The sequence below is a fragment of the Microcebus murinus genome, chromosome 7, assembly GCF_040939455.1.
Source record: "Microcebus murinus isolate Inina chromosome 7, M.murinus_Inina_mat1.0, whole genome shotgun sequence".
NCBI lineage: Eukaryota > Metazoa > Chordata > Mammalia > Primates > Cheirogaleidae > Microcebus > Microcebus murinus.
In genome coordinates this window covers 33,438,263-33,454,606 of record NC_134110.1, presented here as the reverse complement: position 1 = coordinate 33,454,606, position 16,344 = coordinate 33,438,263, and the positions used below count along the sequence as shown (strand labels likewise).

The window sequence follows — 16,344 nt, the reverse complement described above, 5'->3', positions numbered from 1 at the left end:
TGTCACAGCCAGTATAATGAATAAATTCTCATACTGTGCAGCTTAGAACAATTTAAAATAACTTTTTCCTTTATGTTTAGGAAAACAGACTCAGATTAGGACAAAATATTTTCCTTCCCTTTAGCTTATTTTGCAGAACTTTCAACCAGCTATGGATAAGCCATGTCATCAATGTTGTTATCATCTTCACACTTACTGAAAACTTGCTGTAACCAAAACAATGGGATTGAAAGAAGAAGATGCAGAGGAGAAGGAAGCTTAAATTAATTAAACCTTCACCATGCGGGCACCACCACAGGCTCATGCCAGGCGTATTTCATCTTCATAGCAATCCTATGAAATAGGTTTCGCCATCGCATTTCCTCAAATCTAAGAAAACATCTATTTTGAGAAGCACTAATATTTTATATACCACTAACAAGGAAGATAAAAACACTGCCAAATAAACTAAGACATAATGGTTTCTTGTCACACCAATTGTAAGACACCTCCCGATTTTAGAGATGTTAAAGCGTGAGTGTTTGAATAATGAAATTCAGTAATACCTGAATGTCTTCATAACTGACGGAGGCACTGAGGCAATGCAGGTTCAGCACAGCCTGAGTGCTGGGCAGCTGGACATGAGCGTGGGAAAGCCTGACGCCCACCCCAGCTCTCTCCTGTAAGGTCCCATGGCCCCACTCTGCACCCCGCACACTCAGCCTGCCAGCACCGCTTCTGGACTCAAGCCCAGCTTTCAAGAGAGAGAAGATAAACATATCCAGAGTACCAGGTGCTCTCACACTCCTTCTCACATTTAATTCTGCTGCTAGGCACCTCTGTGAGAACTGATAACTGGACAAATGCACTTCTTCCTTAAGACACTAGCACCCCCTGTCAGAAAGTGACATAACATATTGAGTTTGCTGGAGCAAGACACTTTACTACCACTGCTGGAAAACCTTCATAATAAACATACAAATCTATTATGTGAGATGAGTCTGGAGACAGAGGCCAGGGCCCACACAGCCTGCCCTGCCCCAAGGGGCAGCTGCCTCCCAGGTCTAATCAATGGGGGCCCAGATGCTCAATTTGTATGTGGAGTCTCTTGATTTTTAAGCACTGGCAAACTGAGATTTTTCTGCAAACAAAAAAACTGTGTATACCAAACAAAGCAAGGTTAGATCTGGCCTGAGGGCTTCCAATTTGCAATTTCTGATAAAAGGTTTTCCACCTGGGTGACTAGGGGAAAGCTGTTAACTAGCAGGGGAAAAGCCAAGGAAATTGGTCTGAAAAAACAGAGCAGAAGTGGGGAGAGGAAGGGAGTGAGAAAGGGAAAGAGGACTCAGCAGCCTCTGCCCACCCACCCATCTCCCCAGCACCAGTGATTGGCCCTGGGTACATGAATCATGAATAGGGTTAATTTCTAGCTTATGGGCTTTCTCTGATATTTTACTATCTTTCACAATAGGGATAACATGTGTAGCCAAAGAAAAAATTTAAAAACCACTTAAGTTGATGTTAGAAATAAAGGGATAGGGCAGTGGCTCACGCCTATGATCCTAACACTCTGGGAGGCTTAGGTGGGCAGATTGCTCGAGGTCAGGAGTTCGAAACCAGCCTGAGTGAGACCACCCCCCCCCCCCGTCTCTACCAAAAATAGAAAGAAATTAATTGACCAACTAAAAATATATATACAAAAAATTAGCCGGGCATGGTGGCACATGCCTGTAGTCCCAGCTACTCACAAGGCTGAGGCAGAAGGATTGCTTGAGCTCAGGAATTTGAGGTTGCTGTGAGCTAGGCTGACGCCATGGCACTCACTCTAGTCTGGGCAAAAAAGTGAGACTCTGTCTCAAAAAAATGAGAGAGAGAGATAAAGGGATAGTGACAAAATAGTAAGATCTCCCTCTTAGGGGAGGAAGCCTTATTGATCCCCAGACAGTTTTGGCCTCGGGCAAGTCAACAAGCTCTGGGCCCAACACTGACTAAAGGCAGAGATCAAGGCCAGAGCTGCCCACACTGCGGGACTTGCCGGCTCTGGACACCAGGCAAAACGCATCTCACAGCAGCTGGGTTCTTGGTATTTCTCTTTGATGTTGATGAGAAATTTCACTGGGCGGGAGCAGCTGGCCATATCACTTATGCCTCTCCTTGCTCTCCCATCAAATCTGATTTCCTCTTTTCTTTTTTTGGTTATTGTATCAATTTCTGTCATAATAATAAAATTGATACAATAACCAAAAAAAGAAAAGAGGAAATCAGATTTGATAGGGAAAAAGAATTCTTGACACAAAAGTTATATGCATTGCAAGGAGATACCTGGTGGGTGTGGACAGCCTAACCTCAAAGTGCCAGATTCCAGAACTGCAAATATGTGGGCCAGGTGAGCAGACAGCCCACTCAGGATTAGGGGAGGCCAGGCAGAAAAAGAGACAAGAGCTCCTGGAGCTGGTGTCCCAGGAGAGTCCGCACACGTCAGCCATGGGAAGGAAAGGCCTCGAGACTTCACGGCCCAAAGCATGACCACGCTGATCCTCCCTACTGTTTTCTGCAGTAGCCAAGTGGATGGTGCCATCCCTACCCTACCCCTACCATCATCCGTATTTTGCAGAGGAGAAACCTGGGGCTCAGAAAAGGTAGTAAGTTGCCAAAGAGCCCCAGCCAGAAAAGTAACAAAGCCAAAACTTAACCAAGACCTTCCAAGTCGACCAGCACATCTGCCCACCCACCTCGTGCCCAGCCCTGTGCTGGGAGATCATGTTATTTCCTGTAATACAGGGAGCCATCACTAGGACAAATCCAAGTCTTGGGGTTCCCAGCCCACTCCCAGCGTCGTGGTTAGAGGAACATTTCAAATGACTAATTACAACAAAGAAGGGTAGCTATGCTAAGACTGGGACTTTGCTCTCTGTGTATGGTAAAATTTACTACAGCAATTCATTTCAGGGAGCAATATGTTGGAAAGCAGAGCATGCCAGACGTGAGTAATACCGACTCACCTAAACCACACACTTAATAAGCATACTCACTGCACAGCTTGGTAACAAGTCCAGAATCAAGGAACAGTGGACCACCAGGTGAGAGGCAGACCTTTTTAGTAAAACAATGGTGGGAGTTACCAACAGGCAGAAAGCACGACCTGCATTGATGGGCAGGCTCCATATACATGTGCCAACAGCACCCTCTGGTGGCCGATAGGGCACTACACCTGATTAGGTCACAAAAAGATTACCGTTTGCTAACTCTGCCCACCACCCCACTTAACCCTCACGTACCCCAGTGAGGGAGGGGCTGCAGCACACATTTTAAGATGAATTAACTGCATCAGGGAGGGGATTACAAGGTTATACAGCAGGTAGGCGCACAGCAGGACCACCACCTCCCAAGCCCCAGCCACCCTCCTTACGTGCAGGCACCACTTAATGATGCTGCTGCTCACATGGCGGTGGAGTCGTGCAGCCCAGGTGCACCTGGCCAACCCCACAGGTGAATCAGATCCAACTCTGAGGACAGATTTTCCTGGTCTCAATCAGCCACTGCTTGGCCAACTCTCAACCTGCATAAAAATTATTTTAAATCTCACGGGACCCATTCACATCCACATTTCTGTGCAACAGGAACGACGCTGAGCGGGAGAAGCTTGACCCAGAGTCCAAGCAGCGTGCTTCCACTGACAGAAAGTACAGGGAAGGCACAACTACTCTGTGCTGAGGCAGGATGAGCCACCCTGGGAGGGGGGCTGGGGCCAGGGTCTTCTGGGGTGCAGAGGAAATCAGTTTCCTGATCTGATACTGGTTCTGCAGTGAGTTCAGTTTGTGAGTGTTTACTGAGCTGTTAATCTGTCCTACGCACACTTCTCTACATGTATGTTATACGTCACTTTAAACAATGTAAAGTTTTAAAGGAAAAGATACTCTGATTCACAACTGAACCTCTTATTTAAAACAACATAGACTGGAACCCAACTTTGGCTCGAGTAGCTGTGTGGCCCTGGGCCCACGCACTAAGCCTCTCTGAGTTTCAATGCACGGGGCTGTGGGGAGGACTCCAGACATCACAAGACGACGTGTACAGCTGAGCGCCCAGCCCTGGGAGGCGCTCTCCTCCATGACGCAGCAGGAAGGTACCTACTGGAGTCAGAAGCCTGGGCCTTCCAGCCCCCAAGTGGCTCTCACACCTCTGATGGATGGATTCTGCCTAAGTCTCTGAATCTCTTTATGCCTCCTTTTCTCATTGGAAAGGTGAACAGCCCAAATTAAAAGTGGCCTTGGAATGTTTGAAAGTGGAACCTGGTTTTCAAGCGTTATCCAGGGGCTAATGTGTAGTGACAGAAACAGCACCACCTGGACCAAGGCAAGGGTGTGGGACAGGTCCAGCAGCACACACCTCCCCTACAGCCTGGAGAGCTACTATGACCCAACCCCCCAGCTCCTGCCTCCCCCCTCCCATAAATAATCTCCAAGGTGCCTTCGCAGCTCTGATGTTCTGTGGGTTGAAGTTCCAATAAATGCACACCTCTAATTTGTGGAATTATTATAATGCATCTCATAAAATGCTGATGAACACACCAACTGCTATAGCTCACGAAGTAAACGTGTTTATTAAACGCAAGGGGAGAAATCCCATGGGTGTTTCTTTGCTGAAGCCGGATTAACAAAATAAAATGAGAAATGCTCAGTATCAGCTATAATTAAGGCTGGGCCAACAGTTGCATTATAATTTTATGCATACACATTTCTTCCATGTTGAAACTTGGCATAAATTTTTTTTAAGTTATTTTTAAGCACTCTCAAAATGAGAGCCCTGGGCAATGAAGTATATTCACATTTAACACAATAATCATAGCCAGAAAATGTGGCCCTTATGAAGCACCACAAATAATTTTACATAAACATGAACAGCCCCTCACCCCCAGAGCAGACATGTGGGAAGCACATGGGACCCCAATGCAAACCCCCGACATCACAGCTCCCCGTTTGCAAACTGACAAGGCCGCCCTGAAGAGCCTCCCACCCATAACTCTCATGCAATGCCTCTAAAGTAACCAAGCCTCTGCGATCATTTCCATGTCAAAAGTAAAAGAAGCAAAATCCTCCCATTGTATAGCGTATTTGAGAGGGAAGCACAATGCCCACAGCTACCGTACCAGCCCCACCATATCTCGAGTTTCTAGTTGTTGAGTTGTGTTGCTCTAGTGTATTTTGGTTCCCTGTGTGGCTGGCACGCCTCTCATGGCACATCTGAACTTAAACGGCTGCCTTAAAACCAGCCTCCACACGGGGCTCATGTCAGAGACCCTAGATTCAAACCCCACGTCATCCGCCACTTTGGCGTGACTGGAGCCACCTTTCCCTTCCAGAACCTGCAGAGCCTCAGCTCAAAAACAGAGATAACCACAACCTCATAAGGTCAATGGGGGGGGGGGCTCAAGTTGGGAGGGCAGCTTGTGTGGGTGCACACCAGGAAAAGGGCTTTGGAGACTGCTAAATAGGGTGCCGGCACTAAAGAGAACAGGAAATGTTCTAAATCCAAAAAAGTCCAGCTGGAATGCTAAAGCTGCTGCCATGTCCCTAGTTGCTTCTGCTATTGTCTGATACACACACATATATACAAACACATGCACACAGAGGAAACATACATGCATGTGTGCACACACATGCACATAATATGCACACACAGAAAATATGCATGTGCGCACACATACACACATAACACACATGCACACACGTACATACACACACTTTCTGTAGGCAATTCAGAAGCTTTTAGCGGGACAATAGAAACAACACAGCATCAATAATGACAGCAAATAGAAATCAAGGCTCTGAACTCCAAGGAACTGGGAAAAGAAAGAGCCACGAGGAAGGGAAGAAGGAAGGCGTGGAAATAAAGGGAAGAAAGAAAACCAGCCACAAGGAGCTGTCAGGAGCCCTGGGAGGGGGAGTTGGGATCCAGCTCTGGAAAGACAACTCGCTCAGGGTCCCACAGTCCTCCTCTAACCTCCTCCCTTCTCCATCAGGGGCCTCAAATTCTACCCTCGCTTTCTATCCCATTGCACCCTCCAGCCATCAGGAGAGGGAAGAGACTGAATAAAACCTTGATGCAGCCGAGGGGAACCCAGAGATGCAGGAGGTGCGACTGCAGCCAATGTTTCTGGATCAGAGCGGTCTGTGGGTTACACCTGTCCAGACAGCGTTTCCTCACTCTGCCTCCTGGGGTTATTTTCAAGATCAAGGCAGCTTACTCCAGTAAAGCACCAAGCTCGGGGCCTGGCACACGAGCAGCTGAAGATGCTGGCTCCCCCTCTCCCCTTCTCTTCAGTCTACTAACATCACACCACTTGGGTGAGGGTTCCAGCCAACTAAAGTCCTTAGAGATGCTGACTCTACTCACCCCCTTCTCCTACTTGGCAATGCTTGACTTCAACAAAGGTGTAATGAGCACATTTACCATGGGTAGCATGGAACGGGAGGAGGCAGGACAGAGAACAGATGAGTAATATTTCCTACTGTCAAGGTGGACAACCTACTGGGTAAAACAAGCTTGAAAACAACATACAGGGCCAAGTAGATTCGTTCAACAAATACTCTTGTTCTTAAAATATGCCAGGCACTGCTCCTGGAGATGGCCCCTGCCTGGGGACACTTCCTAGGGTAGAGAACACAGACAGATACATAGCTCTGCAGAAGCCAGAGAAAAGACATCCCCTCAGCCGGACACTCCAAACCACAGCTCAAGAGGCATGACTCTGTCCAGGCCTGCGCAGTCCAACAGAAATATGACGTGGCCACTGATGGCACTAGGAATTTTCTAGAAGCCACATTAGAATAAAAAGACACAAGTAAAATTAATTTTAATAATATATTTTACTTAACCTAGTATATCCAAAATAGATTCATTTAACTTATAATCCATTTCTAAAAAATCAATGAAAATTTTCACATTTTTTTAAAGAGAAAGAGTCTTGTTCTGTTGCCCAGATGAACTCTCCAGCTCAAGTGATCCTCCTGCTTCAGTCTCCCAAGTAGCTAGGACGACTGGCATGTGCTACCACCCCCAACTAATTTTTTTATTACTATTATTTGTAGAAATGGGGTCTCACTATGTTGCCCAGGCTGGTCTCAAACTCCTGGCCTCAAGGGATCACCCTACTTTGGTCTCCCAAAGTGCTGGGATTACAGGTGTGAGCCACTGTGCCCAGTCTCATTTCTTTTTTTTTTTTTAACTAAGTCTTCAAAATCCAGTGTTTTCTTTTCCACTTAGAGCACATCAGAGTTTGAACTAGGCACAGATCCAGTGTTCACATTATTTCCAGGATATCAGGCAATGTTTTCACTGCAGATCAGAAAAATGTGGTATTCAGGTTCCACTCCCTGACGTCTAGTGGGGTGGGAGAGGGATTCCACAACCCTAGACTCTGGGGGACTTACTGAGTTAGAAAAATCAAGACAAAGAATTAGCAAACTTAAAACTTACAGACCAAAATCCCTGTCTGTGCTATTCTGGGAGAGGCAGATGACAGAGGAACATTTTCATTTATTACTGTCACAAGTTTAAAAGCTGGCTGGGTGCGCTGGGTTCCTGAGGTCATAATTAAAAGAGATAAAATAAAATAGCAGGCTGCGCAGATGTGGGAAACATGCAAATTCAACTCCAAGCGTTCACTTTATTTATTATGAAACCCTGAGATTGTTCTCAGTTATAAAGTGCTCTAAATTTGAAAACTAATTCTAGAAGAAAGAACCACCCTTTAATATTTGGATGTATCTAAAGTCTTTTCAAATTTCAGAGTAGGGCTTTAAATGTAAAGAAGAAGAGCCAATGGGAAAAGACAAATTCTCCAAAAACCACCACTCACCCATCTCCAGCCTACCAAAATGATCTGGCCCGTTTTTCCTGGTAACTTCAAATACCTGGGTTCTTCAGTTTTTATTAGGAGAAAAAGTAAAATTATTTTTAATTTATGCACAATAGCCTCATAATTCAACACTGAATGAATGTCTAGCACGTGTCACATATTCTGCTGGACACAATTAGGAATGAGGAAGACAGATAGTCCCTCCAGGAACATAAACAAGTAGTTCCATTTTGTTCACGAGAATAATTTTACATGACTGTGGTGTTATTTGTGGCCTAATTTCGTAGACTTTTGCTATTGGAAAGGACAGAGAAGTGTCCAAGTCCAGGCTCCCAGCCAGTGTCTAAGCAGGATCAGACAACCCTGCCTGACCCTCCCATGCAGAGATATCACTGTGCTGGGCAGCTGCCACCTGCATCTACACCACTGGGAACCTCAGAAAGTCAGGCTACCCACCCCCATCTCCCAGACCAGAATCCAGCTGGTGCAGTCTCAGGAGGTCCCTGGCAAGTCCAGCCCCTCCCGCAGCCAAGCACGGTAAGTATCTGAACAAGCTATCCAGCCGCCCCAGGGTCTTCTCTCCTGCAGGCTTGGCCCTTCAGTCATTCCCGACTTGTCCTGGGCTCCGGTTAGGTCACACTGTGGTGGTGGCCCAGAGGAGTGTTTCCTAGGCAACCTGTAGCAGGTCCATTCACATGTATGTCCCCTAGGAGGCGACAAAGGGCAAAGGAGAACAGCTGCCCGTGAACCAGTTATTGCAAGGAGAAAACCGGCAAGCACCTGCTCGCTGCTTAGCAAACTTTTTTCATAAATTCAAGAAGCTCATTCTTCAAGCCTCAGCTCAAACCATGCTTTCTCAGAAGAACTCTTCTTAAACCCCATTCAATATAATTTAGGTTTCCAGTTCTCTGCCCTCTCCCCATATAATATGCCTTTGTAGTGTGGCACAATTCATAATCATGTATTTAATGGTGTGTTTATTTGTTTAATGTCTCCCCTGTCTTACAACAGATTGTAAGCACCAAAAACATCAATATGGTTTAACTCAAAATATAGTTAAATGCTTACAAATATCAATGTTAAGGGTAATAAAAGATATTTACCTATAAACAGAGAAATTCTGCATTTCCTTTGTCATGAGGACTAGAACATTTCCAGAGTGCTCACCCAAGAATCCCTGAGGATACGTGTAACTTATCTCATACTTCTAGCAAAACAAAGACCACAGTGTGCTGGGGAAGAAAGATTGAGCTCGGAGTTGGAAAGCCCCCAGTCCAAACCCCAGAAGAGCAGAAAGCATTTAACTTCTCTGACCCTCTGACTCCTCATCTATAAAACAGAAATAAATGCTGCATTAGAATGGTGGTTTGAAGGAAGAAAAATCAGAACCAAGGCAAAGTGCCTGGAAGAAAGATGCTCAGTGAAGGGTAGCCGAATCAGGTCTTAGCAAGGGGACCGCAGCCCCCTTCAAGGGGGTAAGTCACATTTCAATTCCACAGCCACCCCAGGACCCCTCCTTCCTGAAAACCCTCAGCTGTCTGCCATTCCCTGTGTTTATGCCCCACATGAAAAGGAAGCAAAATTCAGTCTCCTCACTAAAATAAAAGAAACATGCACAAATTCACATACTCAAAGAAAGTAAACAAAATAAAAAAGTATGGGGGGAACCCTAAAATAAAATACAAACAGAAACAAACGAACCAACCCGTATTTTAAATGGATCATCATAACTACATTGCAATGGGAGGAGAAGGACAAACTCAAGAAACTCTGGAAGTTGGTGTTTGTACTATAATACATGCCTGAGGCTAAAGAGGAAAAGAGCTCTGATTAAATACCGAAGTACTCTAGTTAGCAGGCTTCTTTTTCAGAGACACACTTTCGTGATCCTGAAACTATTTTTAGTGTTTATTCCAGGACTGGGCCAATAAGTAACTATGCTGTGGATACTGAGAGCCAGCTTTCCCTGTCAGAGAAGGGAGTCATAAGTGTGGAAAGGGGGAAGAACAGAATAAACACAGCGGTGTTGGACTGGAAGTGGTAAAATCTATATGAATTCAATGATCTTTAAGATCAAATAGATATAGATTGTTAGGCACGTAGGAACTCAAGCACACGTATGTACTGTGGACGTGTATCCACCCATCCATTTCCTAGCTGTATTACTTACTAAGAGGGCTGAGAAGCAATGACATCCCAGTAACAGTGAGCTCACCTGGTTCCCAGATCTCAGTATCTAAATACCATTCTCCACTAAAAGAATCCAGGTCTCCCTGTAGAAATAGCTGACTCCAGAGCTGGAACAGGGAAAGCACAAAATGATCTTGAAATATCTTATTGTACCAGAAAGTAAGGAAGTCCTCACAAAAAGGGGGGCATGTTGAAAGGACAAAGAAGCCCAATTTAAGGGGCTTCAACTGGCCAAATAAGGGGCAATTTGAACATCAAAATAAATAATAAGAAAGGATTATAAACCACTGAGTAAAATAAACCACCGAGTAAAATAAGAATTCATGAATCCACTGTAATATAAGGAGAGAAAGAAAAAGAGAAAGTTCTTCCTTACACAGAAAGACAACTAGTAAAACAAATGGTAACTATGTGAGGTGACAGATATGTTAATTAGCTTGGTTGTGGTAGTCATTTCCCAACTTATATCAAAACCTTTGTATGCAACGTGTACATATATCAAAACCTTTGTATATAATGTATACATATAATAAAACCTTTGTATACAATGTATACATATATCAAAACCATTGTTTATCTTGAATATATACAATTTTTATTCATCCATTATACCTCAATAAAACTGAGGGGGGGGAAAGATAACTATTAATAGTAAATGCAGACGAAATGATGGAATTAGAAACCTATCATTTAGCAACCACGATGATGATGACTGATTCCAGCAAGACTCATCAATGCATGCTAAAACTAGTGAATGAAGAAAGCTGGTGAAGTGAGGAGTAGCAGGATAAATACAAACAAGTCTCAAAATATCTCACCATAAGCCATTTAATTACAAAGGGGGAAAATAGTAACTTCACAGTGAAGACACCTGACCTCCTTAAATGTGTAGCATCATCAGTAAGGGGACAAACCAAGATCACATGCTTCCTGACGTGATGTGCTGAGAATTCAGAATCATTTCTATGCTACTCCTGCCTAAAACTACAGAATCTGAAGCCAATCGTAAGGAAATATTTCACAAAGCCAAAAGGAGAAATGGTCTGCAAAAAATATTAATAACTGGCCCATACTCTTCAAAAATATCAGTGTCATGAAACATAAAGAGGAACTGCTCCAGATTAAGGGAGTAAAGAGACATGACCACGGAGTGCAGTGCATAGCCCAGGGTTTCCTTTTGTTACAAAGGACAGGATGTCATTGGGACAATCTGTGAAATGTGAATAGTAGCATTGCATCAATCTTGTTTTCTCATTTTGACAACTGAAATGTAGTTATGTAGGAAATGTCCTTGATTTTAGGGAATAAATACTGAAAATACTTAGAAATAGGTAAAGGGACATCATGTCTGCAACTTTATCTCAAGTGGCTCAGAGAAAGATAGAAGCGGGAGAGTAGAAAGGGGCAGAGAGAGAGAGAGATCTTGGGAAAGTGAGCACAATGTGCAGTAAAATATTAATACTTTTATAATACCCAGAGACTCTGAGTGAAGGGCATATGGGAATTTTTGTAATGTTCTATTTTTCTATGAGCATAAAATCATGTCCAAATACAGGGTCAAATGAGAACAAATTCTGTGGATCCAACATGCTTTGTTTCAGTACGTGAGCATCTGGAAGGGGTCGACACTGAACACGCTGCACTCACTCATTCCCCTCTTTCCCCGCACTGCTTCTCCTCTCCATCTCAAAAGGCTGCAGAAGCTCCAGATCCATGCTCTTTTATTTACAGAAACTTCAGTTCACTGAGCTCCTGCATCTCTTACCCACTTGAATCCTCAAAAAAAAACAAGTTGCTTGAAGAATAAAAGGCTTCCATGTAACCAAAGCCTCTGTCCTTGGAAGATATTTGCAGTATTAAATTGGGGGGAGGGGTCTATTGCTATCGTTATTACTATAACTAAAAGTCCCTAAATGTCATCCCCCCATTATAGATCTAAGGTTTAAAAAAAGAAAGTTGAAAAGTTCTCAAAAAACGTTTCCACGCTGAGAAAACATGAGAAAGAAGTCACCTGAGAAAGGGAGGATTGTCATGCCAACAGCAACCCACAAGAAACAGTATCAGCATGATAGCCATGCTACAAACCAACAGGCTTCCTGGTTTCGGGGGAGGAACCTGGCTGCCAGGGAGAAGGTGCTGCGGCAGAGAAGGCTGGGCCGACCCAGGCTTCCCTCCCAGCAGTCCCAGCTGGCAGCAGTGGGAGATCATTCCATGGTTGGGCCCTAATGTGACCGGGCCACATCAGGTCCAGAGAAGGCATCGTGTCCCTGTCCCTCCCCAGAGGGTGCTCGCACCCAGCATTTAGGAGACTCAGCTTCTGTACCCAGCTGAGTCCCTTGACCTCTTGGGTTGTCTCTGAAAGGCAAGAGCTCCTCTTCAAGTGCCCCTCTAAGGCTCCTCAGCCCCGGAGCTAGCCAAGCGGAGCCACTTCTCGGGGGCCGATCGCCCTGCTGGGGCTGGAAGACAGGAGGGCAGCACCTCGGGGGACCTGACCCTGACACCTGCCCCAGCAACCCGGGAACCAACAGACCCCAGAGAGCGCAGAGTGGAAATTCAAGTGCAAAGGGAAAATTGCTTTCTAAATTACACTTTTAAATTGTAAACAAAGAGTAAGCAGGGGCCCAGCCCCAGCGACTGGGGCTCCTCTACCAAGGCAGTCAAAGGGATAGGCGGGGCAACCCCTTTCCCACCCTGCAAACGAAGGCCACCTCTTCCCTGTCTCTATCTTCCTTCGAGACCCTCTCACTCCTCCCGACGCCCCCTGGCTCCCTCTAGGACACCCCCTCGATCTCCCGGGATGCCCCTCTGCTCCCCTAAATCACCCACCACCCAGACAGCCCTGGGCAGGCCCCACCCACCCTGCTCAGGAAACTGGCCCCCAGCCCCACCCCTGAAGGACAGGCTGGTCCCAGAGTAACAGGAGGCCCTCATTAGCCCAGGGCGAGCACGTGACCCACGGCAGGGCTCCTCTGACCAGCCAACAAGCCCAGACGTGTGGCCTGAGGTGACAAGCCCCGCCCGACAGGGGCCCACCCAGATCTCCCCAAGCCGGCCCTGGGTCCCAGAAAGCCCCCAAGAAGGCCCATGAGCCTGTGAGTTTGGGAAAACTTGAATGTCATAGATCTCTCTCTTGGGCACACTGGAGATTCGGACATGCCCTCGGTCAGGAAACTCGCCCAGTAATATTTAACACATCTGTGTTGAGCAAGGCCCTCGTGCCCCGTGACCCCTCTTACCTGCTCCGACTGCACACACAGCGCAGTGCAGGAAACACTGAGACAAGGCAGCCGCGAGGGCTGGTCGGGCACACACGGAAAGAATCACAAGCTAACAGCAGCAGGAGGGGAAAAGGCACAGAGAAGGTGGGAGACAGAGAGACCTTCCCAGAAGAGACAGCTGGGGGAGGACCAGGGAGAGTAAGACAAGACGGCGGAATACTCACTGCAGTAGGCTTGCTGAGCAATTCTTAACTAAAATATTAATAGTAATAACAGAGAATGCCTTGATCACAGCTATGTTCCCTGCTCCCAAGAACTCCAAACTTCAAGCTCCACCCAAGTCACTCCTACCCTGAGCCCTTCTTCCCTGAGCCACTCTGGCAGGAGCCTCCAAAGTCAGCTACACCATCGGTCAAACCCACTCTGTCCCAAAAAGGACGCTCCTCCCACCCAACAGGACCAGCCTCCCCGGGGCCACCAGGGATTGAGGGCACAGCACCCTGCTGGTCACCCTTTCACCTTTGACTCCATCCCTGGACGGGAGCCAAGAAGCAGTCACCAAATCCCATCAACTTTCCCATCTATGTGGTATCTACCCACCCCAGCCTCTCAGTTCCCAGCACTAAAACTCTACCTTGTTCGTGCCCCTCTTATGGGCACGTCTTAAATGGTCTTCCAATTAGAGAGCAGAGACCCAAGGAAATTAAAAAAGGAAAATTACAGAATGTTTTTCCTGATGACTGTTTTCTTCCAAAAATTGAGAATAGAAGAAGCGAGGAAGAGGTGAGTGAGATAGAAAAAAAAAAAAAAGAATCAAAGCCTGGTGTTCCAGGGCACCTGGTGCTTCTGCAACTGTATCTCCATGTTCCCACAACATTTCCCTAAAATCCAGTGATCTCAATCATTGCCCCTCACTCCGCATTCACTCCATCAGGGAACCAAGGATAAAAGCCAGGATCCACAGCAGAGAGCATGTCAAACTCACCACAAGACCAAGCAGCAAACTCTGGCAAGCAAAAGGTTAAAAACCCCAAAGCATGAAATGCTTCTATTAATCTGTAATAGAAATAATAAGAGCAAAGAGGGAAAGGGGCAGAGACATGAAAGCAATTACAAAAGGGGAGATACAAAGATGCTAACCTGTGGCCTGCAGGCATGAAGACCCTGGCTTTGGGGCGACACAGACCTGGGTGAGTCTGATTCCACCCCTGGGGGACTCTGATCCAGGACCCTGCCTCTCTGAGCCCCAGTTCCTAATCCGTACAATGGCAATGACAGCATCTGCCTCCCTGCATCATCCTGAGAATTAAACGAGGTAGGAGGTGTTGACACTCCAGGTACTCAAGAAATGTGGCAGGGGCCCACTCAGTAGCCTGAAAAGAAGCACAGTTCAAACAGCACAAAGCTCAAATCTTGGCTTAACCACCGACCAGCATGTGACCGAATCTCTCTGACCCTCAGTTTCTTTGTCTGCAAATCAAAGATAATATTCCAATAGTATCAAAGATATAATATGATGATAATAACATCAGAAAATTGTAGTTACACTGGCAGAGAACAATGGCCATAGAACACCTGACACCGCACTGGGACACAGAGGAAGCTATAATTGTAGATAACCTTTCTGGTTAAGAATATGAGCACTGGGAGGTTTGTGCTGTTGGGATGAATAGGGTGTGCCACCAGGGCAGGGCAGGGGCTGTGGCGGCCCAGGGCAGGAGCTTCGACCCAGGTAGAAGGCTGGCACACACCCACGGAGAGCTAAGTGGCACACAGGCTACTCCAGGACTGCACGGCCAGACACAGTGGGACCCAGGACAGCAGCACGTGCTGTGCATTCTCAGGCAGTGATATTCCATGACAGACTCTGAAAAGCCACAGGCTGCTCCCATAGAGTCGTGGGCACTTGAGTTAAACACAGGCTTGCTCAGCAAGAACCCTCAAGGCCACCTCAAAAGCACTGCCTTGAGCACCAGCCACTTCAGTGTCCACCTCACCTGATTCAATTCTTCAGAGAATAAAACCCGGAGACAAAAAGTATGTTTAGCTCTAATTTTTATAGAAATGGAAATGACTCACAGATCTCACAAGAACTATCACATGGTAGGGCCAGAATGCAAAGCTAGGTCTCTGGGACTCCAAGGCCAGTGCTATTTCCCATAGCCTACGTTTCAGGGGTGGGAGTCCCTATAGATACCCAACCCACCAAGAAGCAAGGCCAAGGAGATGAGCCAGGGCAGCCCTGGTAGATGAGGAGTGGGCCCTGCTGATGGGGGTGGAGACCCAGGCCTCAGGCAGGACCTAGCAGGCCAGAAGCTGCTCAAAGGCTCTACCAGGGGACTGGCAGCTGAAGGCAGAGCTGGGGAAGGCTGAGCACACTACCCCACCCCCAACCCCAGGGCCCAGTGGCCCAGGCCTGAACCCTGTACAAGGAAGGCACGAGGACTTGGAGGTTCACTGTGAACTGGGCTGTGACTACCTCACCCCAGAGGAGCTCTGGCCTGCCCAGTGGGTGGGCAGAGGCTGTACACCTTGTGGGGCTCCTTCACACACCCCCACCTTTGCCCCTGTGTGCCCTCGTGGCCTGGTCACTCTGCTCAAACATCACCCTCGAGGCTTTCCTGAGCCCCTGGCCCAGCCCAGACAGCAGTGACCAGCAGTGACCACGCCACTCACCACTCTACCGCGTGCAAACTTCTAACACTGCCCAGGGACCCTGTACAACTGAATGAGCTTAAGCACAGGGACAGGGTCATGTCACCATCACCAAAGTTAAGACACAGAACACTCCCAGCACCCCACAAATTTCCCAGTGCCTCTGTAGTCAGTCCCTCTGTCCTCGCCAGCTCCTGCCAGCCAGTGGTTCTCTGTCCCTCTAATTCTGCCTTTTCTAGAAATTCTTATAAATGCAATCACAAAGTACATGGCATTTCCTTTTTATTGTGATAAAATAAATATAACGAAACTTACCATCTTAACAATTTTTAGGTATATACAGTTCAGTGACATAAGGTACATTCATTCACATTGCTGTGCAACCATCACCACCATCCATCTCCAGAACTTCTTCATCTTCCCAAACTGCAACTCTGTCCC

The 16,344-nt window shown here is 46.7% G+C and overlaps 1 protein-coding gene across 5 annotated transcripts in view; it reads right to left on the bottom strand.

Annotated features, from left to right (window-relative positions):
- Positions 1–16,344, bottom strand: part of ZFAT (zinc finger and AT-hook domain containing) — a 207,278-nt gene that overhangs the window by 181,621 nt on the left and 9,313 nt on the right. Inside the window, exon 1 of one of the 5 annotated variants that reach the window (XM_076005002.1) lies at positions 13,473–13,697. The exons of the other annotated variants lie outside the window; for them this stretch is intronic. The gene's annotated coding sequence lies outside the window, so the exon portion shown is untranslated. Of the gene's footprint in view, positions 1–13,472; positions 13,698–16,344 lie in introns of those variants that run through there. 5 annotated transcript variants of the gene reach the window in all.